General features: G+C 42.2%; 1 protein-coding gene across 5 annotated transcripts in view; it reads right to left on the reverse strand.

The window, feature by feature from the left end:
* The window catches only part of ddr2a (discoidin domain receptor tyrosine kinase 2a), a 150,594-nt gene that overhangs the window by 91,982 nt on the left and 33,192 nt on the right, over positions 1–25,420 (reverse strand). The window contains exon 1 of one of the 5 annotated variants that reach the window (XM_048539732.2): positions 5,174–5,347. The exons of 3 other annotated variants lie outside the window; for them this stretch is intronic. The gene's annotated coding sequence lies outside the window, so the exon portion shown is untranslated. One more of the 5 variants, XM_048539731.2, reaches the window with a different exon arrangement.

The following is a 25,420-nucleotide window of genomic DNA, read 5'->3' on the forward strand; positions in this document are numbered from 1 at the left end:
TTCTGGAATTCTGTTCTCCATCTCGCGAACTAGTCTTTTCTCTTTAATAAGCATCTTAAAACCTACATCTTTGGAAAAGCATATATGTCTGAATATCAACTGCATCGACTTGACATAAATTTTTTTTTACATTACTGTGAACCATCTTGGAAATCTTTACTTTGTTAATGGCACTCGATAATTGCAAGTTGCTGTTACTGTGATGGAACTAGTGCTCATTCTGCATACAATGGGAAATCTCTCAACGTTTCATATTGTTTGTACAATACAGTCAGTTTAGCTCAGTTGATTGCACGACTGATTTGTAATGTACTATGACACCAACAATGTGTGGTTCAATTCCTCATTCTCAGCCTCTCACTGCACTTGAGGCATGATGATCCTCAGGTTAAACTGCCACCAGTTGTCTGTCTCTAATGAGACAGCAGCCTTATGATCTGGTAAGACTGTGATGACTCCTTAAATTGATTAGGTACATATTCAGTGTTGGCTCCAGGTAACTGGGATCTGTGAGCAAGGATAGGCAAAACACAAATGTGTTTGAGACCACTCTTAGCCAATGTCCTGAATTTCTGTTCTAGATCATAGGTTAATAAAATACAAAACTTGAAGGGTAACAGTCAGTGATAACTGAATTACTGAACTCTTAATATGAAATGAGGGATGCCTACAATGTATGTGGCCCATTGAGCATCCATCCTGTCCCCACAACCTTGCATTTACCAGGGTTAATTCAACTAGCCTACACATCTCTGGAGACTATGGGCAATTTAGCATGGCTCATCCACCTAACCTGTACATCTTTGGACTGTGGGAGGAAATCAGGGCACCCAGTGGAAACCCATGCAGACACAGGAAGAATGTGCAAACTCCACACAGACAGTCCTCCAAGGCTTGATTCAAACCTGCGTCCCTGGCGCTGTGAGCCAGCAGTGCTAACCACTGAGCTATCATGCTGCCCTATGTATATTTGATGGATGAAGTTCACTTACAATCCACTATACTTGATGAATTGTTTTTATTGTTGCCAGGTATTAAAATTAAATAAGATTTCAGCACCAATATTCATTAGGTAATAACTTGAAATTAAGAATTTTGAGGTGCTTAATATGAGACACGAAGAGTTGATTCCTACTCATCTTCAGTCAAAATTCATTCTGATTCTAGTCTGGGCAAATTTCTTTTTTTTACATGAGGAGCAATTCTAGTTTTCCAATTTACAGCTGTTACAATGGGAAGTCTTTGAAAGAATCCAAGATGACAAGCTCTTTCAAATTCTTGCAATACGTATCAGCCACATTCTGAGGAATCTTTCAAGTCTTGCAAATTGACTCAATCTTAGTTGTTTGCTGGTTGTTTGTTTTAAAAGCAACTCGCTGTGTTTGTCAGAGCTTACACTTCTGTTACTAATTATTAAAGGCGACTGTCTTTGTAAAACAAAGTCATTTGTTTGAAAACCCAGCTTAAGTATGCAAAATGTGAAAGCTTGTGGGATATAGCCGCTATTTCGGCAGCAAACATTTCTGCAAGAAGGAAATATCCCTTTAAGAAAGCATTATACTCTGTTTTTAGCTTGGCACAGGTCCCCTCATGTTGCACAAACAACAGCTGCCTTTATACACAGACTGCTACAGGAAATTTAAAAAAAAAGACAGACATACAAAGAATACCATGAAGAATAATATATATTAAACTGTGACTGTGTTATAATATGATTTAAAGCCCCAGCCAGCTATAGCAGTGACAAAGTTTTTGCTCTTGAATCTTATCATGCCAGACCCCACTGACTAACTGCCAGCAAAAGCAGAATTCCTTCTGCCAATGGTTCTCTTGAGCTGGCCAATGTTGGGTGTGTGGGCAGTGCCAGTTCTTCCTTCTGTTCTGGAATTAAAACGCTGAGTAATTGCTGTGCACCTTTCCCTTGACAACAAGGGTAAGATTCATGTAAAATTGGTAGCCAACCATTCCAAAGAATAACCCATTAGAAACCCCATGGCATTATATCCCTACAGTGTGTTCTTCCACTTCCTTCAAGACAAAGCCTTCGAGCTGGCATTTGAAATAGCAAGGTGATTCATTCTTTACACACCACAAAAACCTCTCTAGTGGGCCCCATGTTATTACAACCAACTGTAAACTAAGAAAAATCTATAGTTATAGAATCACAGAATCCCTACAGTGTGGAAGTGGGCCATTCAGCCCATTGAGTCCACACTGACCCTCCGAACAGCAGCCCACTTAGACCTACCCCTCTACCTTACCCCTGTAACCCTGCATTTCCCATGGCTAAACCACCTAGCTTGCATATCTCTGGACACTATGGTCAATTTAGCATGGCTGATCCACCTAACCCACTCATCTCTGGACTGTGGGAGGAAACTGGAGGACCTGGAGGAAGCCCATGCAGATGTGGGGAGAATGTGCAAACTCCACACAGACAGTTGCTCAAGGGTAGAGTCGAACCCAGGTCTCTGGTGATGTGAAGCAGAGTGCTAACCACGGAACTGCAATGCTGCTCTAAAAAGCCAAGGCGCAAGTCTTCAGATTCCAAGGAATAACTTACAGTACAGTAAAAATTGAATTTGTTTCAGTTGCTGGTGGTAACACTAGACCCAATGGAGATCATTATTGGGGTATTCTGAGGTTCCTTAAGGTTCCAAATTGATGTTGCACACTGTAATGTAAAGTACTTGAAAGCTGTATCAGTGATGTACAAGTAACATCACTGGAAACAGGTTAAGCAGACAGCTCATGAAGGGTCTAGGCCCGAAACGTCAGCTTTTGTGCTCCTGGGATGCTGCTGGGCCTGCTGTGTTCATCCAGCCTCACATTTTATTATCTTGGATTCTCCAGCATCTGCAGTTCCCATTATCACAGCTCATGAAACTGTTCAGGATTCAGGTGAGCACTGCCACCATGGAGCTTATTACTCCAGCCTTTACCTCTCTTTACCTGGCACAGATAAACATGTACTAAAGCAGGAGGGCCCCCAATAGTACTATTTGAAGGGATGGTCAACTACTTCGAGATTCGTTTCTGTTCGACCCCTCCTGGCTGGTCCTATAATTCTCCATAAAAGTTTAAGGTTTCATTCCTCCTAGGGGAATAAAGACTTTTTCGTAGGGTGCACACGGGTGCGTGGTTTGGCCTTCCTGTTGGAATTAAGAATGACTGGGAAAATAACCTGAGGCTATACAGAGCTGGAGAAGCCACTGGAAGTGGGAGGAGAAGGGGATAAGGGGTCTCAGCGTCATGCCATTTCCTCCAAGGCGTTTAAGCAGCTATTCTTCTTCCTAAACTTTGGCAGTGAACAACGCTTGAGAGTTCTAAACTACGTGATGGACTTACAGATGGACCCATTGGCAGATAAACATGTAGTTCAATGCCCAATATCCTGGCAGAGTCATAGTATGTTATTGCTGTGGTGCCAGCTATACCTAAATCACTGTAGCAGAACAAAGGTGTACACCTTTATAGACACACATACAAGTAAGAGCCAAATTGCCACACTAAATGCAATAAAACAAACCATCGGCTTCCTAAAGCAAGTATTTCAGCACAATGCAAATGTGACTTTAAGGAGGCATTACCCTGGAAATCTCGGATTGGACTCTAAGTGCTTACAGACGTGTGCATTCATTCTAACAAAGTTAACTCTCAAGCAAATATGACAGACTTGCCCTATGAAGCCTCTTGCCTTAACCTCTTCACTGTCAATACTTGAGTTGGGAGGTGCAAGGGTAGGACCAAGTTGGATTTCATTTTTGGAAATACTGAGGAGGCTTGAGCAGCATCTACGGAGAGCGAGGTCAACGCTTCAGACTGGATTCCTGACAACTGGTCATCAACTTGAAATATCCCACTTGCTTCAGGGGCCCAGTGTTAGAACCAAATGAATATCTGGAACAGACACTTTCTAAGAGTGAGAAGAATTCAGCGAGGTTATTGAAGGCAGTCCCCTTAATGACTCCTTCTGTTCTTACCGTTCTGTTAAAAATGAAGGGTGGGCACTCGATGATGATGGGTCAATCAGAGAGCTGGCAACACTGGGATGAGGTGGGCACTGCTGATGGAGGTAGGAGACCTCAGGAATACTTATGTAAATTGCCTGCCCGTCTTCACGGTATGTGGGATTTTTTTAAAGAAAAATAATCAACTTGTTGAGGGATAGCATGACAGGCCCAGACGTTTTGGCTCAGAGGACATTACCGCTGCACTGCAACAGCCCTCCTGCTGCTGTGGAGAGCGGATCTGCATTCCTGCCTGTTCCTGGGAAATTTCTCTGATTGCAGGAAAATTTGCCTATCAACTGTTTCTCTCTCTCCACGGATGTTGCCATACCTGCTGAGCTTAAATGTCATATCACTGGGATATGAGACTTTGCACAGATGGAAGGAGAGCAGACGAAACAAATTTCAATCCAACAACAATGTCAAGTACAAAAACAGAAGTTGCTGGAAAAGCTCAGCGGGTCTGGCAGCATCCGGGAAGAAAGCAAATCAGAGTTAACACTTCGAGTCCGGAGACCCTTCCTCAGAACCGAGATGCTGCCAGACCCGCTGAGCTTTTTCAGCAACTTCTGTGCTTTTGATCCTGATTTACAGCATCCGAAGATTTCTTTCTTTCTTAAGCAATGACAAGTAGCCGGAGAATACCACGAGAAACATTTGCAACAGAAATCAGAAAGAATCTCACTTCTGCAGACTCCGTGCCTCAGATCTACTTTCAGTCGGAGACCAACCCCCTTCCTCCACCAGATAGTATTTGTAAATATTAAAAGTTATGCAGCGTCATAAGGGACAATCTGAAGCACACTGATCGCCCACTCACACAAAACAGTACCAGCGCTGGAACGATCCACTGCAATTACGAAAACCGAACAAAAGACAACAAAAAGAGATAGCTGCAAGACTGAGCAGACGCGAGGCGATGAAAACTAAATTGCGAGACAAGTTCTGTGCTGCACCGTTCACCTACCTTAGCTGATCACACAAAGGATCTTCTCATAGTTCTAACTTTCCTCCACAAGGCTTTCAAATCACTTCCAAATCCAAATCATTTACCAATTTCCTAACACACACTGTTTCACATGGCATCCAGAGACCAGCTCCTGGCCCTAGTCGACCGATCTTAAAAGCAGAGAGTCCAGCTCTGGGGAAAGGCAGGTCATTACCTTCGTTTTTACACAAAACGCCACATTAACATAATTCATTTTTCCATCTGCCCGACTCATCCAATGAAACGGTGGGAGGGAAAGGGCGGTCAGAGAATCGTGCAATCAGGTCATGCTCACAGGCATGAAAAGCTGGAGCACTTTTCCTGGCCTCGAGTAAATGAAGTCTGCGGTTCAGGATTATCGGGCTTGAACGGAGGACTTGCTGACAATGAGAGTGCTCAAAAAATTCACGAAACAAGCTTTTTAAGCTCGTATTATATAAACCAAAGCACGCCAGGCAAGCGATCAATGCAGTGGTTTTGAGTCATTCTCAATATTGTGACGAGTAAAGAGACTCTGAATTCTCATACTCTGCTGGGCTTGTTTACGTTCGCTCTCCCCAGGTACCTCTTTCTATGACTTTAGCCCATCTCTTTAATTCAGAATGTGTCTCTGAGGCATTCTTCCACCAGGAGAGCAATCCAAGAGAAACTCGGCTTTCCGCCCTCAGTCATAGGGCTGCCAGCAGTTCCAGATGTTGTTAATAATGTTTAGTCATTTCTGCACGACATACCCCATGCTGGTTGAAACGGCGGTTATTTACAAAAGGACTGCCTGCGAATAAAAGACACATTGAGGATTGCAACAAAACAGCGAAGGATGGAGATGTACAGAATCTCTTTTTAATGGGAGGAAAAGCATTTCTCCTTTCTGATTGCTCCAGTTCTTGGATCTTCCCACCAGAGCCATTGCAATGCAAAGCAGCAGGGAGAAGCCAGTGCCAGGGCCTCTGCTAATTTTGTGTTCGGACTCAAACTTCTTTGCTTGTGCATATCAAAAATAAAAGAGAGGCTCATTCCTTTCTACTTGGTATCTCACAGAACTAACCACTATGGTAGAGTTGGTTATTGTGGGGAAGAGGATAATTCATATTTAAACTGGTCCTGAAGAAGGGTCCAGACCAGAAACACCGTCTCTCCTGCGGCTCTGATAGTGCATGGCCTGCTGTGTTCCTCCAGCTCCACACTGTATTGATTCTGACTCTAGCATGTGCAGTTCTAGCTGTCTCCAGTGTCTACATTGTGTTTGGTTCCGAAGTCCAGATAAGACCATAAGATATAGGAGCAGAAATTAGGCCATTTGGTCCATCGAGTCTGCTCCATCATTCAATCATGGCTGATAAGTTCCTCAACCCCATTCTCCTGCTTTCTCCCCGTAACCCTTGATCCCCTTGATAATCAAGAACCTATCTATCCAAGGCTTAAATATACCCAATAACCTGGCCTCCACAGCCTTCTGTGGAGTGAATTCCATAGATTCACTACTCTCTGGCTGAAGAAGTTTCTTCTTATCTCCATTCTAAAAGGTCTTCCTTTTACTCTAAGGCTGTGCCCTCGAGTCCTAGTCTCCCCCATCAATAGAAGCATCTTCCCAACATTCACTCTGTTCAAGCCATTCAGTATTCTGTAAGTTTCAAGTAGATCCCCCCTCATTCTTCTAAGCTGCAACTAGTATAGTCCCAGAGTCCTCAAACGTTCCTTATATGTTAAGCTTATCATTCCTGGGACCATTCTCGTGAACCTCCTCTAAACCCGCTTCAGGGCCAGTACATCTTTCCTGAGATATGGGGCCCAAAACTGCACACAATACTCAAAATGTGGCCTGACCAGGGCCTTATAAATCCTCAGTAGTACATCCCTGACAACTCTATCAATTGTTGAGATTGATGGAATTGACATTTCAACACAACTTGATCAATGGATCAATGTCCTTATTGTGGTCGGAGCATTGAGTATAGGAGTTGGGACATTATGTTGCGACTGGACAAAAGACCCCTTTTAGAATATTATGAACAATTCTGGAAGGATGTTGTTAAATTAGAAAGGATACAGAAAAGATTTACAACAGTATTGCCAGGACTGAAGGTTTTGAGTTATAGGGAGAGGCTGAATGGGCTGAGACTTTTCTCCTTGGAGCACCGGAGGCTGAGGGATGACCTTGTAGAGATTTATATAATCATGAGCGGCATAGGTAAGGTGAAGAGCCGAGGTATTTTCCCCAGGGATAGGGATCCAAAACTAAAGGTATAGGTTTAAGGTGAGAGGAAAAAAGATTTAAAAGGGATCGGGGTGGGGGAGGGAGTTTTTCACACACAGAGTGGCGCATGTATGGAATGAGCTGCCACGGGAAGTGATAGGAGCTGGGTACTATCACACCACATAAAAGACATTTGGGCATGTGCATGAATAGGAAAGGTTTAGAGGGATATGGCCCAAACGGACAAGATCAGTTTAGGACACCTGGTCAGTATGGACAAGTTGGACCGAAGGGTCTGTTTCCGTGCTGTATTAATCTATGACTCTACGTATTCCTGTGCTAGTCTCTTGGTTGTAATGAACAATGAAACGACTGCTGAATGGCAAAGTATGGAACATTTATTTTCTGTAAATGAGAGTGAGAGATTTTTTTTATGCTGGAGTAGTTTTCCTGAGTTGTCATCAGGACTTTGGAACCAAACACAATCGGCTTGTTATCCCACAATAGACAGGGTCTGAGGCATTTCTGGGATGCTTTGTGTAATGACTGGAACCAGGGCCAGGTGGACCCTACTAACTATGAGACCCTTTAGTCACAAAATTGGAATATATGGGAATAAAAGGTTGAAGAAACGGAAGATTGGTGTTTTTTTGCTTTTGACTTTGCGCCTGTCTGTGGTGCACATGTTGAATAAATGTTGGAGTGACATCATACAAGCCATCTCAACCCTGAGGAAGAAAATGACAGAATCAGCTGATTACTGTGCATGGGCAAGGCCTTTATTATATAGCTAATACTTTTTCATAGCGTTTTGGGATATACCTCCTCCTAGGGTTGCTGTATGAAATCAGAGCTGTCCTGGGCCACTTGCTAACTGCTGTTTTTCTTTTAAAAATGAGACACAGTGACCTGCCTTTCTCTTCTTTTGGGGGAGAAAGTGTGTACTCATGACTGTTACTCTGTTTTGCTGTGATTCAGTGCAGGTTGTTGCCTTCGGTATTGGTTGTCAGAGGGAACTTCAGCTCTGAACTCAGACAGATGATGGATGACAGTTAAGAGAGAAAAAAAAGACATGACTGGCACTGCTGTTATCACCTTTTTTTAGCTTTGAGAAGCAATTTTACTGAGTCTAGATTCTAGTACTCACTCACTGTTATCAATTTCTACTGTCCACTTGATGTCACCATGATGAGATGCGTCTTCCTACGCGTTAGCCCATAGAACAGTTACTGTGTAGACCTGGGTTTTTGGTGAAACAAGTGTTTGGAGTTTGTTAACAAGTATCTATGCACATTAATATGATGTCTGAGTTCCAAATAAACTTGGGTTATATGCTTCCCTATTACTCTTAGACACATATATAGTTGATCAACTGATCACTTGCTAAACAGACATAGACTCACTGGTTACATGTATATATACATACATTTATCTATGTGTCACATGTCACAATGTTATCTGACTTTCTTAAAGTTATAAGTAGCTTTTTTAAATCTGTGCAACAATGCAACAGCTATGATCTTAGATGCACTGCCTGAAAGGCTGGTGGAAGCAGATTCAACAGGAACTTTCAAGAGGAAATCATAGAATCCCTACTATGTCTAAACAGGCCCTTCAGCACAACAGGTCCATGCCGACCCTCAGAGCATCCCACCCAGACCCATCCCCCTATAAACCACCTAATCTACACACCCCTGAACACTATGGGCAATTTGGCATCGCCAATCCACCTAGCCTGCACATTTTTGAACTGTGGGAGGAAATTGTAGCACCCAGAGGAAACCCACACAGACACAGTGAGAATATGCAAACTCCACACAGACAGTCACCCGAAGGTGGATTTGAACCCAGGTCCCGTGCACTATGAGGCAGCAGTGCTAACCACTGAGCCACCCTGCCACCCCTGATATGCTTCATGGAAATAGAAACTGCACAGTTACAGAGCAAGAGTGCAACGAGTCAAATGGTGTCTTCTATGCTGTACGATCCTAATGATACTGTGATAATGTTGTGACATATCTTCAGGTAAACTAATTAGAAAGTAATCACTGAGACAGGTAGCAGCCAGCTCTAGGGCATTCCATCGAGTGTTGGATCCACCAAAAGAGAACTTCAATCCCTGGAGAAATTTATAATGTAAATCTTAATAACATTGAAGTAAATCTGGTTTGAGATGTTACTGATTTGACCTGATACATTTGACTTAGAGCCATAGAGTCGTACAACATGGAAACCTTCGGTCCAACCAGTCCAGGCCAAACATAATTTCAAACTATTCTAATCCCACCTGTCTGTTCCAGGCCCACATCCCTCCAAACCTTTCCTATTCATGTACTTATTTAAGCGTCTTAATGTGCAAATAGGTTGTTAAGTTCAGTGCACAGGTCACAATTGAGTGTCAGTCATAGTGTGGTTGGTCATACATCTGCCTCTGTGTCAGAAGACTGTTGGCGCAAAATCTGCACTGATTGTACTGAGAGAGTGGTACTCTGTTGGAAGAGTGATATTTCAGATGCCAGATTAAATAGAGACCCTGTCAGGTGAACATAATACATTACATGTCACTATTTTGAAGAGCAGGGCAGGGGAATTCTCTCTGGTGCCCTTACTGATAGCTATCCTTCGACCAATATTGCCAAACTTTATGTAATTGAATTTCTTTTTGTAATTAATACTGATTATTCCAATGAATGACATGAGATTGGATTCTATTAAATTGTTAACTATAAGCCTTCGAACCATTGTTTGTTCAAGAGTATCTTCACATATTCTTCTAACTAATATTTTGAGGGAAGCATTAATGCCTACTAAACTAGGTTAAAACCTCCACTGAAAACAAGGAGAAAAGAATGTTGTGTAAGTATATTACGTATTCACAGTTTGGTGTCACAGAAGGTCATTTTTAGGCCATTGATTTAGGAGATGAGCAGTTCACTGGTCTGAGGCTGAACAGGGTTAAAGTAGGCTAAATCATATTGATCTCGAAATGTTGTAAGGCTGGCACATCTTGGACCTGTTTGATTCAGAAACATTCACCATTCAGATGAAATAAGCAGTGTGTATGCTTGAAAGGAACAATTCCTTTCAAGGTGTTTTGCCGAAATGTTGGTCTCATTACTCTTACCAGCAGCTGAGTCCAAGGTGTGTAAAAATTGCAGTAGAAAGTGTAAAATGATGGTCAAGCGGTGGGGGCGGGGTCTTCTGTTGCTCTAATTTCTATCTTCCTGAATTCGTTTTTATGAAAATCTGTTGTTTCACTGTCTTTTCCACATATATTCCCCTTGTTGGAAGTATCACTGGCCTAGACGTATCCTGGAAGCCAAAACAGTTGCATCTGGATGACCGTGGGATTCGATCGTGTGTTTCTTACATGTGAAGGGTTGGGAGGACTTGAGGACTGTGATAAAGTCCATCTTATTGTGGTGGCACTACTCCAGAGTGGATTATGATGTTAGCCAGCACCAGCAAAATAAGGAACTTGGATTTCACTTGAGTTCTTTGCGGTTTTGACGAAGTAACAGGCTGTGCAGTTCAAAGATTGTGTCTCGCTATTTAACCCCCAAATATGGAGCAGACTTGATCTTATTGCCAAATCCTACTTTAATTCAACCACCTATCTTATCGATGGTGAACCGTTGATGGGCAGATTATAATAATAGTCAACTTTATTACAACAAACATCGACTATAGCGAAAGCAATCGGAAGGTATTTATCTCTATTGAGTTTGCAACACAACTCTGTATACAAAGTGCATTGAAGTACCTCACATTCTCACAGAGGCAGACGTGGAAATGGAGTCTGCTGGGGCTGGATTTTTCATGTAGGAGTTTGAATCCTACCATTGGGCTTAAAGGGCATAACCTGCTACTGTTGCTGAATTTAGGCAGGCAGTAGTGGGGGAGGGGGAACCTGTAAACCTGGCAGAAGTACTGCCCTTCCTTAAACCCTCCCCTCCACTCCAAACTGCCACTTGGAACATCCCCGCCAACCTCCAAGCCCGTAGGCCTTGATTGCATTTTGGCAAGCTTACTGTTTGCCAGGGGGTAGCTCTGAGGGCATAGCTCTGCCACACTCACACCTCCAGTGGCATTTTTACTACCCACCTATATTTGTCCCAGCGAGGCCTGAATAAAATCCTTCCTTTTGTTCAATGCCCCTGCTGCTAATCTGTGTTTAGCAAGTCAGGCATCTCCACAAAGGTCAAAGGAAATATCAATGAAGGAAATTCATTGTCAAGAGGATGAGTACAATGTTGACGTGGAGAGGGGAAATTTGATCACAGAATCCCTACTGTGTGGGAACAGGCCCTTCAGCCCAACAAGTCCACACAGAATCCCACCCAGACCCATCCCCCTCCATCGCACCTAATCTACACATCCCTAAAGACTACGGGCAATTTAGCATAGCCAATCCACCTAGCCTGCACATCTTTGGACTGTGGGAAGAAACCAGAGCACCCGGAGGAAACCCACGATGACACCGGGAGAATGTACAAACTCCACACAGACAGTCGACCGGCTCCCTGGCGCAGTGAGGCAGCGGTGCTAACCACTGAGCCACCGTGCCACCCAACCAGTGATATGTTATAAAGAAGCAGATTATATTCTGAACAAAATTTCAGTGATTCAATTCGTTTCCAGGAGCGGGGGTTGGAAGGAGGAGCACATGGAGCACGGTTACTAAAAATCTAACTTCCCTCAGGGATTCATGGCCTTGTTTCCAGGGTGTGGAGTCAGAGGGAAGAGCAGCCAGAGTAATTGAAGCCTAACTGGAAAGGAAACATCGCAGGAAAGCTGTGGCCTGATTGGTGGGTAGGAAATCAGGCCTAAATTTAGAATGCTCACTCCAGGACTGATAGATTAACTACTTATTAACTAACTGGGATTAACTAACTAATAACTTAATTAACCAAGTAGAGATGGCTGGGCAGGTGATGTGCTGTAGCTATATAATGTGGGAGCTGGCTGATCCCATTGTGAGCTGCAGTGGCTGCATCTGCAGCAAGTGTTGGTTGCTGGAAGACCTTTGGTGAGCTGGAACCTGAGCTTCAAACACTGCAGTACATCTGGAAGGGGGAGAAGTACCTGGACACTTTGTCTCAGGAAATGGTCACACCCGGTAGACTAAACGCTTCAAATTCAATCAATGATCAGGGACAGCAGGGTATGATTGCAAATGAGGCAGGTAGAGGGATCCTGAATCCAGGAACAGAGGAGCTTCAGCTCATGATCTTGTCCAACATGAGATACTTGCTCCCTATAAGGATGAGGGAAACGGCTGTAGGGCAGTATGAGCCAACTGACGACTGCTCTGTAGTACAGGAAGCAATTCAAGAGGGGGAAGCACAAAGACAAGGTAGTTGTAGGGGACTCTATAATTAGGGGGATTGATAGCAACCTTTGCAGGCAGGATCGAAGGTCACGCTTGGTGTGCTGCCGGTCCGGTGTCAGGGTGGGGGATATCTCTGACCAGCTTGAAAGGGTACAGGAGTGGGAGGGCAAACATCCAGTTGTTGTGGCCCATGTCGGGACAAACAACATAGGCAAGGCTAGGAAGGAGGACCTGTTTGGGGGTTATCAAGCACTAGGAACAAAAAGGATAGGATCTCAAGGGTTATAATTTCCTGATCATTACCCAAGTCATGTCCAAATTGGCATCAGTATAAGAAAATTAGGGAAGTGGCTAAAGGAGTAGTGTGGGAAAGAAGGGTTCCATTTTATGGAGTATTGCCATCAGTTTTGGAACAGGAGGGATCTAAACCATTGGGACTGTCTCTACCTGAACTGATCTGGAACCAGTGTTCTAGTGAAAAGTATATACGGGGTGGTCACTAAGACTTTAAACGAGTGAAATGTGGGGAAAGGAAGGAGAAAATGACAGGAAATATAGTAGTAAATAGACAAGGAAACAGCAGGTTAACCTGTGTGCAGAAGGGTTTATCTACACCACGGACTATGAAGGAAGTTAAGGGGGAGGCAAACCAGGAGATACTATTAATGGAGATGTTAAAATTCAAAAAGATGATATAAAGACTAGCATAAAGGCACCTTACCTGAATGCTCGTTGCATCTGAGCCAAGGTAGATGAGTTAACGGCACAAATTATCGCAAATGAGTGTGATTTAGTAGCCATTACGGAAACATGGTTGCAGGATGGTCGTGACTGGAAATTAAATATCCATGGGTATCAGACTGTTTGGAAGGACAGACAGGAAGGTAATGGTGGTGTTGTCTGATATTTAAAGACGTCATCAGGGCGGTAGTGAGAGATGATACAAGTTCTACGGAGAAGAAGGTTGAATCCATTTGGGTGAAAATTAGAAATTCGAAGAAGAAAAAGTCACTTATAGACATAGTCTATAGCCCACCACGTAATAACATCGCAATGGGGACAGGCAATAAACAAAGAAATAACAAATGCCTGTAAAAATGGTAGGGCAATTATTGTGGAGGATTTTAATTGAAATGTTGAATGGTTGAACCATGTCAGTCAAGACAGCCTCAAGGAGGAGTTCATTGATTGTATCTGCGATAGCTTTCTTGAACAGTATGTAATAGAACCAACGAGGGAGGAAGTAATAGCAAGACACATAGTTAGAAATTGCCCCATTGGGCAGACATAGCATTGGTTCATGAAAGACAGGCCTTGTTTGACTAATTTGCTGAAATTCTATGAAGATGTGACAAGCTCAGTGGACAATGGGGACTCAGTAGATGTGGTGTATCTGGATTTCCAGAAGGCATTTGACAAGGTGCCACACAAAAGGCTGCTACGTTAAGATAAAGATGAGCAGTGCTACTATGTATTACCACAGACAGAGGATTGGTTAACTAACAGGAAGCAAAGAATGGGGATAAATGAGTGTTTTTCTGGTTGCTGAACAGTGACTCGTGGTGTGCCTCAGGGATCAGTGCTGGGTCTGTAATTGTGAGTAATTTACACAGATAATTTGGAGTCAGGGACCACATGTAGTGTGTCAAAGTTTGCAGATGATGCAAAGATAGGTGGTAGAACAAAGTGTGCAGAGGACTCTGAAAGTTTGCTGAAGAAGATAGATAGTTTAAGTGAGTGGCAAAGGTCTGGCAGATGAAATTCAATGTTGATAAATGTGAAGTCATCCATTTTGGTAGAAATAACAGTAAAAGGGATGATTACTTGAAAAAAAATTGCAGCACGCTGCTGTGCAGAGGGACCTGGGTGACCTTGTGTATGAATTGCTGAAGGTTGGTTTGCAGGTACAACCGGTAATTAAAAAGGCAAATGGGATTTTGTCCTTAATTGCTAGAGCGAATGAGTTTAAAAGCAGGGAGGTTGTTTTACAGATGTATAAGGTGCTGGTGAGGCCACACTTGGAGCACTGTGTGCAGTTTTGGTCTCCTTAATTGAGAAAAGTTGTACTGGCACTGGAGGGGGTGCAGAGGAGGTTCACTAGATTGATTCCAGAGTTAGGAGGGTTGGCTTATTAGGAGAAGCTAAATTGACTGGGATTATAGAAGAATGAAAGGGGATCTTGCAGAAACGTATAAAATTATGAAGTGAATAAGCAAGGTAGAAGCAGGGATGTTGTTTCCACTGGCAGGTGAAACTAAAATGAAAGGGCATAGCTTCTAAATAGGGTGGGGGGGACCAAATTTAGGACTGAATTGAGGAGGAACTTCTTCACCCAAACGGTTGTGTGTCTGTGGAATTTCCTGTCCAGTGAAGTAGTCAAGATTCCTCATTGAACGTTTTTAAAGCTAAGAGAGATTATTTTTTGAACAGTAAAGGAATTAAGGGTTATGGTGAGGAGGTGGATAACTGGAATTGAGGCCATGAAAGGATCAGTCATGATCTTATTGAATGGCAGAGCAGGCTTGAAGAGCAAAATAGCCGACTCCTGCTCTTCAAGTGTTCCTACTTTCTTATGTTCACCAGGCTGACTGCAAACATCACAATGTATCGGATGAGAAGCATTCACTGATGTTTCCTGTGCTTCTTTGTGATGGATAAGAGTGTCATCAGGTTAAGGGAAAATCTCCCAGAGCGTCAAGGTCAAATCCACCACCATTTTCTATTATAAACATGTCATGAAGTGAAACCATGGAGGGTAAACGTTCTAATGCAGCCTGAATAAAAGCCCAACTGATCTGCCTGTTTGTGTAGGCGCTGATGGACATGTTTCCTCTTCTCCATTTCTATGTTAGATTAAATCAAAAACACACCGTAGGTTGTCTCTTTAAATTCACTTGTTCACCAATAATAACCAATTTATTCTTCCAAATGTTGGTGGTGACCGATATCAATCCCCTAACCACTCTACAACTTTAGTTTTGAGCAGTGGTATTGTTAGAACTGATTGTGGGATGAATGTAACCCTATCTTTTGTTGGTATCGAGTGACTGTGGTGCTGCCATCCACTTAGGGCTATGAAGTGGAATTGGAAGATGGGAGAAAATTTCTAGTTGGGAAACATGAAATCAATGTTGTCAATGTTTAATGACAGAAAGTCTTGTAATGTTGCCAGTACCCAGCAAGGCTTGGAGAATACATCATGTTATAAGCCTATCTCTGTTCTTAGAAGACCCCACAAAATTACTCCCATAGTGTAAAAATGTAATTTGGTAAGTCCACTGTAGATTAACTTACATTAACAATTTAAATGCATGTCTGTTTTTAAACTGCAATGCAATCGCACAGATTATCTTTTATTTTTAAAAATTAAAAATGCATCTCATTGCAAGCTTTGTATGACTGCTCACATGGAACCTATACTTGTCTGGCAGGGAAAATATTTTGTAAAGTGCGTATGATGTTCTGAAAGGGCCACCTCGTGACTTTTTATTTTTTGAAAATATCGCCGCAGAATGACTGTGATGGAAAGGAAAATGGAAAAGTCTGACAAGATCCAGAGGTCCCGACGTGCCAATGTTCAACTTGTGTAATTGAAAAGCAGCAACCAGACTGGCAATTTAGGACAAAGGCAACTGGCCAGCAGGGGCTCCCAACAAAGTTGATCCTGATTTTTAATACAATGCACACAGTACATTTTAATCTGAACCTGACTTCCATGCAACATGCCAAACCCCACTAAAAATATGAACATTGTCAGAAACAAAAATTGAAATAACAGTTTTTACAGGGCTGGTATATTGTAAGGTTTAGTGCTGTGCAGCTCACATGGTTTTGTGTTTCCATATTCCTTCCCAGATTCTGAAAATCTTTCAGCCTTTTCCTCTTCCAGGATTTGAAAATTAGTCTCAGTCCAAAAACAAGTCTGTGAAGAGAGTTCACAATTTGTGTGGTTCACAGTGGTTTCCAATTTCTTTATTTTTCCAGACTCTTAATGTCCTTCACAATACTTAGCTCTTTAATGGAGATTACCCACTGAACAACTACCTGGAAACCTCCATAATGTGCACGAGAAATCACTTCAGATCACTCCTGCTAAGTGCACCAAGGAGACATGTGCATCTTGCCAACACGTGACAATACCCTGTCAACATGAAGGCCTTTATCAGAGTCACAGAGCAGTACAGCACAGAAACAGACCCTTGGTCCAATAGACCACACTGACCAGACTTCCTAACCTGATCTAGTCCTATTTGCCAGTATTTGGCCCATAATCCCTCAAAACCCTTCCTATTCATTTACCCATTCAGACACCCTTTAAATTTTGTAATTGTAACCACCTGCCCCCACCCCCGCCATCTCCTCTGGCAGCTATTCCATACATGCCCCACCACGAGGTGAAAAATTACCCCTCAGGCTCCTTTTAAATTCTTCCCTTCTTATCTTAAATGTATGCCCTCAAGCCTTGGACTTCTCTACCCTTGGAAAAAGACCTTGGCTATTCACCCTATCTATGACTGTCATGATTTTATAAACTTCCACAAAGGTCACCCCTCAAGAGTAAATAGTTCCAGCCTATTCCGCCTCTTCCTTGAGCAAAAACTCTATAATCCTGGCAACATCCTTGCAAATTGTTTCAGAACCTTTTCAACTTTAACAACGTTTTTCCTGTAGGAGGGAGACCAGAGTTGAACACAGTATTCTGAAAGTGACCTCTCCAGTGTCCTATACAGCTGCAACGTGATGTCCGAATTCTTATGGTCAGTGCACTGGCCAATGAAGGCAAGTGTGCCAAATGCCTTCTTCAATGGTTCCTGGGGCTTGAAGGACTTTTCTTATCAAAAGGAGCACTCCAAGAAGGAATTTTGTCAAGCCTCTTTAGTTGGGGAATCAGAGGAGCTGGGAACATGAATTTCAAGATAAATTATGTTCTCATAACAGAAAAGAAGAAAGTGTACATATAAAGTATCTTTCACAATTTCAAATATGTCCCAGAGTGTTCATCAAAAGTTTACCTACTGCAGAACGCCTTGTGTCAGTGTAACTTAGGATAGTTATCCAGTATAATGAGGCTTAAAAGGTAAACTTTTGAATGCACAAAATTGTACTTGGAATGCAGCAATTCCTTGACAGGTTACTACATGGCAGTGAGCAGTGACTAAGATGCAACAAAAGAGGATATGCTTTTTTGGATAAAGAGCATTCTATATTAAAAGAAAAATCCATCATTCTCAGACATCCACTCAACTCAACATCTATTCACCAGGCTGTGGTCTTATTACATGAATTGGCCGAGGATATTTGATATAAAGGAAAAGGCGGATGAAGACAACAAGTCATCAATGAATAAAAGGCAGTACCATACACGTTAAATGAGTATTTTTTACACTCATTTTCATGTATTTTTTCTAAGTGTAAAGCTAGTTTGTGAGTGTGTGTCTTTGCCACTACAGCTATGGTCATCCAATGTCTTGTTGCCTTTGCTGTGTTCATGTGGAGGACATTTGGTTGGCGGAAGATTGAAATTTGTGAGCACTGGGGACCTCAGAAGGATGCCAAGATTAATCATCTACACCGAAGATAAGTGCAAGTGCTTCAGCCTCGTAATTTGCACTCATTTGCAAGCTCTGTCATCATCATGGATGAGGATATTCATGGAGTTTCTTCCTCTCATTATTTGCTTGATTGATCATCACATTCCCATCAGACTTGCTAAGACTAAGGAAGTTTGATTTGACCCATTTGTTGGCTTCATCTAAGTCTGCTGCTTCTGCTGTTTAGCATGTACCTTCAACAGTTTGATGCCTCATTTCTACATATGCCTGGTGCTGATCTTGCCATGCTGGCCTACATACCTCATCGGGTTGAATTTTCTTGATGGTAACGATAGAACGAGGGAGAAACCATGTGGCAAATTGGGGTTCCTTTAAATTGAATTTTGGCTTGTATTCCCTGTGCAGCATTAGGTCTCATGAAATGACTTGTACAGCAATTACTGCCCTTGACAAGCTAATAAAGAGGGACAGAAGGAAGGTATGAACCATATTATCTATGTGATGTTTAGCAAAATGAAAGTTTTGTTCCTAAGAAAAATGAAAAATAAACCTAGAATTGTCAGGGCAAAGAGAGCCATGGTTATTCTGATGTTGAGAATAGTTGTCCTGTAGTCTTGACTAAAAAAAGGATTGGCAGAAGTGATTGACTATAAAGGTATATCAGCAAATCCTTTGATTCAGATTGCAATCCTTGCCAGATAGTTGCTTCCTTCAGATGGAAAATAGGTCAGGAGAGGAGCAAGAAGACCCAAATAATACTTCAGCCACAGGAAAGGGTGCTGCCTCCACCATTTCAATCTACTATGGGTGGTATAACTTAAATTAACTCATGTTTTATATACAAACTGTTGCTTCTTAACAAGCCTAATCAACTATCTAAAAATCCCTTACAAATGGTTGACTATCTTTGATAGGTAACTGTGTGCATGAACCCAACCACCACACCACTTCTAACTTCTAACAACCAGGCTGTGTGTTTCCAAGTTGTTGACAATCTGGAGATCAGGCAGCACCTGGAAGAAAGAAGCAGTCAGCCTTTTGGGTATTACCCTTTTTCAGGGCTGAATGTGGGGATGGGGGGAGCTGCAGGTGAAGGCAGGGTGGTGAGGGCATAGGATGGAGGTGGAAGGGTGGTGATAGGTGGATCCTAGTAGCAGGTATGATCTGGCTGATCGATGGGAGGGATGAATCCAGTTGGTGGCTGGAAGGGAGAGTAGGGTGGAATGGAAGGGGAGTCAGGGTTGGGTGGGAAGGTTATCTGAAACTGACGAATTCAATGTTGAGTCCTCCAGGCTGTAGGATGCCCAAGCAGAAGATCAGGTGTTGTTGTTCAAATTTTTTCTTTGTTTCCAAGTTGTGTTGGTTTACTGTTCTGCTGCTGTGGACTGCCAACAGCACTTCATGGACGCCCAGTTTTAAGTTGATAGACTAAATCATAATTGATCTCATTCAGTTCAGTAATTATGAAACACAACACATTTTGAGAATGACTGTGTACTTGTCACCGCTAACAGGGATTTTTCCCTCTTGTCAGTTCTCTCATCATTTGCTGCAAGCCAACTCCAGGCCTCAATTACCTATGTTGGTGGCCACTGAGCCACTCAATGATGGGCATTGACACCACCTCCACCCAGAGGCGCCAACTCTGGTGGTTTCATCACACGGCATCTGACTGCCAGTCCTTTTCATGGCCTTCAGTCCCCCATCGCTTGTATCTTTGTAACTAGCAAATGCTTGAAAAGATATTTCAAATAAATCCATTTATTTCAACGTTCGATGATTTTTCTCTTCATTTGCTGTAGACTTCCAGGGTCTGCATGTCTCTTCAGTTAGCAACCCTGCATCCAGGGTGCATTGTGTGCCATTGCCACCTACAGTGCTTCTTCAAGGTGGTGTTTAAAATGGGGGAGGACTGATTTATCTGCGGATGGCGGGTAATGGGTGGCAAATCAGCAGAAGGGTTTCCTTGCCCATGTTTGACTCGAAGCAATGAAACGTCATGGGAACTGGAGTCAATCTTGAGGACTCTATGGACCTCAGGAGTGGACAATGTTGCGAAGGCAAATTGCAGAAAATCAATGCGCATTTCTTTTAAACATTCAATTACTTTATGTTTTTTTTGTGAAAAAAATCATAAGAATTGATTTAAAAATGTAATTCAGATGCAGGATGTGCAACAGAATATGAACCTTAAAATGGTTTCTAAACACACAGAGATAATAAGCAAAGCTAAACGTTGTGAGCAGCTGACAAATCTGTGTAGCATGAAGCTAAACCCAATCTTCAGAGGAACTTCACTTGAAAGAGATTAGAATAGAGGTTATTTTTCAAATGTATTTTTCATGAAAGGTTCAGGCTTGTGCTAAGTTGGTTGACAATTCTAAACAGAATACAGACAAGATATTCATTTCAAAGAATTAAAGGGAAGATTCTTCAATGACAACAGGACTATCTAGCTGCAAGAGGATTCATTCGTGTGCTACCTTCTGAGCCCTTTCTATTGATAATTTGAAACATCCCCTGTGTGACAGCTGAAATGTTCTTTGTCCACAGATATGAGGGTCAGATTTCGTATCCAACACCGAAAAAGATAACATTTGCTTTATTTAATTGTGTGACCATGGTGCGTTTCCTTTATTTCCTGTGGTAATTGATTATGGCTTAGCTGACAGGCCATCTTCAACGATTTACATGAAGTACTGAGAGTACTGATGTGTTCAGGGATATGGGGAGAAAGCTGGAGAATGGCACTAGTGGAAACGGTGCAGACCCAGTGAGCTGAATGGCTTCCTTCTGCACCATAAAACAATTCTATGACCTTGTGAAATCTGATTAGAAACAGAGTTTGCAATGGACTTTCACCACTTTGTCCATTTATTGGGCACCTTGCTCCATTTGCTAAATCCTCCAGGGGACTAACTGGACTGAGCTGGATGCAGGCAGGCAGGGTTTGGCAGTGCAGAACAGATGAAGGAGGGGACTGTAGATTAGTGGAGAGGTCAGATGTCAGGACTGATATTAGAGGATAGGATGAGGTCAATTGAACCCCAGGGAGAATTTAAGATGTATGGTCCTATTAACATTTTTAAATACCTAGCCTGTTTCTCAACAGCATCTCATCCCATCCAAAAGCCTGCATTAAAGTTGAGGGGATATGTTGGAAATTAGATTTTTTAATATTTGGAATTTGAAGCCTCCCCAAACATTCTCCCACTTGTTCTGAGAGGGGCAATAGGGTGGGAGGGGCAGGGGTGTTAACTTTGTCTTTTTCTAGAATAAATCTACATTATAACTTTCTAAATTACGTATCTGTTTCCCTGTAATTATAGCTGCTAGGTAATGACATTCATGATGGTATTTACCACTGCATTCAGTTAAGAGCATCTCTCCCATGAGTTGTGACTACATTATCATTTTCCTCCTGTACTGTAAAAAGTACCTCAAAAACTGTTTGTTCAGATATGCTTCCACTAAATATAGCAGCAGTGCAGACAAATCGAGAAAAATCTGATTTGCAGCAAAAGGCTCCATGAGTGAATAAGCACAACTCTCCTTTAAATGCCTTGTGCTCTAATCTGGAGACAAATAAATTTCCTTCTTGTGGTTCGTGGTATCATTTAAACATCCAACAATTATCACTCAACACTGTAATGCAGTTAAGTTTAAGCAAGTGCATCTTAGACACTAGGTCTGTAACGAACCAGACAGCAGAATAAGCTGCCAAAACAGGACTGACAGAAAACTTGTGAGACATTCTGACATGCAAGACAAGCTACTTTCTTCAGGCAATCTCTGTCATTAAGTAGAACTTAAGAGACTCTTGATCTTCCAGTGTCCTGTACTTCTTCTTGAAAGACCAGGTCACTAACGGTCGCAGAGAATTTTCTTCAGCTACTCATTCACCTTGATCCTCAGTTCTGAATATTTCTGTAACAAAGGGACTTCCTTGCTCCTCAAAATATCTTTCTGTTGAGTCACTTGGGTGGGAATACTTGTTGCCTGAGTTGGCAAATCTTGTACAAGCTTCTTGTTTTCACACTCCAAGAATTGATTGGTCTATTTGATTGCTAACTCTTGGATGTTTAGCTCAGTTATCTCACTGAGGCGGGTAGACAATGCCAATTATGGTTGCGTTCTGAGCTGTACAAGCTCACTCCATGCATCTATGATGCTCAAATAATCTGATCTTCTAAGCTTTAGCTGAGAAAATCTATTCAATACCTTCATGGCCAATGGGTTTCTCTTGTACATCGAGTTTACACGTTAATTATTAACTTTAGACTTGAGGGGTTCCCCCCACTCCCCAACTAACTTCATGTTATTTACCTGAAGTAGTCAGGCTTCTTGGTGAATCTTCGCTGGATGAAATTGTTTTGAAACATAAAGCTCGTATAGGTGTTCTTTATACGTGATTGCAAACATTTGTTATGTATTCTTTGCTTCTGCCTTTGTAGGTATGTCACCACTCACCCTGAATGAAACTTCAGTGGTCTTCAAATGAAGCTCCAAGATGTCTTCCTTGATGACTGAAGATCTCTTTCTACCTTCGTAATTCTTGATGTCACAGATTTTATAGTTACTTCACTAGATGTCGATGTTTTTTGTTAAAAAACAAAACTTGGCTTCATAAGTGATTGTAGTAATACAAGGTCACCTTTCTGCTTCCCAGTAGTCATCAGGATGGAGATAGGGTTGAAATTCTGATCTACCCATGACAGCAGTTGCTGTTGCTGGACCTCCTGGGCAGCTTTTGTGCAATAAATAGACAAGCTTATTTCCGCCCTATATTTCCCAAGAGTAGACTGATTCTATTCGAAAGCTGTGTTTTCAGGAGCAGCGTTTCCTGAATCCAAAAGAGCTGGAGTGTGCCGGAAATTTTAGATTGAAGTAAATGAGCAACTTGTCTACTGGCTGCCTTCTCTTTGACTATTTTCACTGCCTGGTGACAGGGAACTGCCTTATTATTGTACAATTTTGAGAGAAAGAGAAGATCCACACCATCTATTGACATGCTAGGATTAGGGTGCTTTTTGGATGTCTACTGACTGAAAAAAAATGTATAAGAGTAGACAGGCAGCTCTGCTAAATAAATATCATAATGATTACAAATTGAATACTAGTTTTCTGTAATCTCTTCTGCATTGCAACACAGATATATAGTCTCCTACTCTAAATTCTTGTGTTTCTTCAGCCCTAAAAATTAATGGAGGATTGCCAAGGGGCTCTTGGGCTCAAGCTTGGCGATGCAACTGAAAGGATTTTACACTTGCCTTGGTAGTCAATTTAACACTGGTTTTTTATGATTAAGGAACTGAAGTAGACCATTTGATCCCCTTGAATCTGCTCCTTGATTCAATAAGGTGATGGTTATGAAATCCGCATTCCTGCCTACTCTTCATAACCTTCAAGTGCCTTGCCTAATGAAAACATAACTATCTTTGCATTAAAAAATATTCAACGACACTCCCTCAGTCATCTTCTGAGGCAGTGTGCCAACTTCATTCGAGACATTGAGAAAACAATTCTCAGAAGTCCCTCTAAGCTGTGACGCTCTTCAGAAGTTCCATGCATGCCTCATGCTTGCTGATCAATAAAATCCACATCTTCTGAATGCAGTAATGAAAAAAAAATCTTCCAGATCTGTATCCACAACAAGACATAATTCTTGCTTTAAGCCTGTCAGACCCTCCAGGATACAAAATTGCAGGCTGCTGTAGTTTATGTTTAATTTTCTCAGCTACCACTGCAGCCTCACCCTGGTGTATCTCTCAGCAATTGTGAATTTCTAAAACTAGCTGGATTGGGTCCCCACCTCAAATGGAGGTGCTTTAAGGCTTAAACAGTTGCCTGTTTATTCACGCGCTTGCAATCAATATATTTTCTAAATGTTGGTTTCTTGTCACCTTCATAAGTGCTTTTGTTTTTGCAATATTTTGCTTCCTATTGCTAACTGCGTAGCCTGCTTCACCAGTGTTTTTCAGTTTTGTTGAGAGGCTTTCCTGTTTTGTAGTTTAGTGCCTAAGAATTACACAAAGTCCCTTGCTGGCTGCCACTACCACTGATTTTCACGTTGGGTATCTTTCCCCATCCCTGGGTTGGGATTGCTGGACCAACCTCATGGCTTACTGTCAATGGTCTTTACTTCAGGCACCAACTGTCCAACCTTGGCTCCAGTACCATGAGACTGATCACTGCTGCCACCATGTAATAACAAGAGTGAACATCAACAGGTTTTATTGGAGATAACCGTGTAGAAAGGATGGTAAGAGGGGACATCTTACAGTCCTGGGTTCCAGTTTCATATGATTTGATGTCATGGTTGCATAGCTCCTTTTGAACATGCTTAGTACTATTTCCAGAGCAAAGGCATGATTCAGTTTGTGCTACAGTTCCCACTCATCATCCACAAACATGCTGTTCAGCAAAATTTGGCGCTGTTTGTTAGAAAGAAATACTTCTTTCCTCCCTGTCTAGAAAACACAGAGGTGGAACAAAGTTCAAAATCCTTCCCTCCCCATATCTTGTCCTCGTAGAGACTGGCTACATATCACAGCTGGGATTCTTGAGATTTGATGTCACTGTGAGCCACAACATCCAGTGGGTAAACCTATTGGATTTAACTGTCTTTTCTTTTAGTTTGGAGGATTAGTTGGTCTTGGAATAACAGACAGTCCTGAATAAGTTGCCAGATAAGGAGTATTGTAACAGCTCAGGTGTGCAGTGTGGAAAGAGCCAGAAATTAGTCTGGGTAGAATCTTTAAGATATTAATAACGCTTCTCTAGTCCCAAAATTGTGTACACAGTGCGTACATAAATTGGACATGACTGTTTTGATACACCTTGTTAAAGGTGATTGTAAGCCACTGGTTTCTGGAGCAGATAGACTTTTTTTTAACTTATTCATTTCGTGGGATGTGGGCATCACTGGGTGGCTGGCACTTTTTGCCCATCCCTAGTTGCCCTTGAGAAGGTGGTGGTGAGTTGTTTTCTCGAACTGTTGCAGTTCACTTGCAGTGGGTTGAGCCACAATGCCATCCAGGATTTTGACCCAGTGACAGTGAAGGAATGGCATTATATTTCCAACTCAGGTTGGTGAGTGGCTTGGTGGGGAACTTGAAGGTGGTGGTGTTCCCATATATCGGGTGCCCTTGTCCTTCCAGATGGAATTGGTCATGGGTTTGGAAGGTGTTATCTGAGGATCTTTGGTAAATTTCTGCAGTGCATCTTGTAGATAGTACACACTGCTGCTACTGAGCGTCGGTGGTAGAGCGAGTGGATGTAGTGCCAATCAACCGGGTTGCTATGTCCTGGATGGTATCAAGCTTCTTAAGAGTTGTTGGGGCT

The sequence above is a fragment of the Stegostoma tigrinum genome, chromosome 8, assembly GCF_030684315.1.
Source record: "Stegostoma tigrinum isolate sSteTig4 chromosome 8, sSteTig4.hap1, whole genome shotgun sequence".
NCBI lineage: Eukaryota > Metazoa > Chordata > Chondrichthyes > Orectolobiformes > Stegostomatidae > Stegostoma > Stegostoma tigrinum.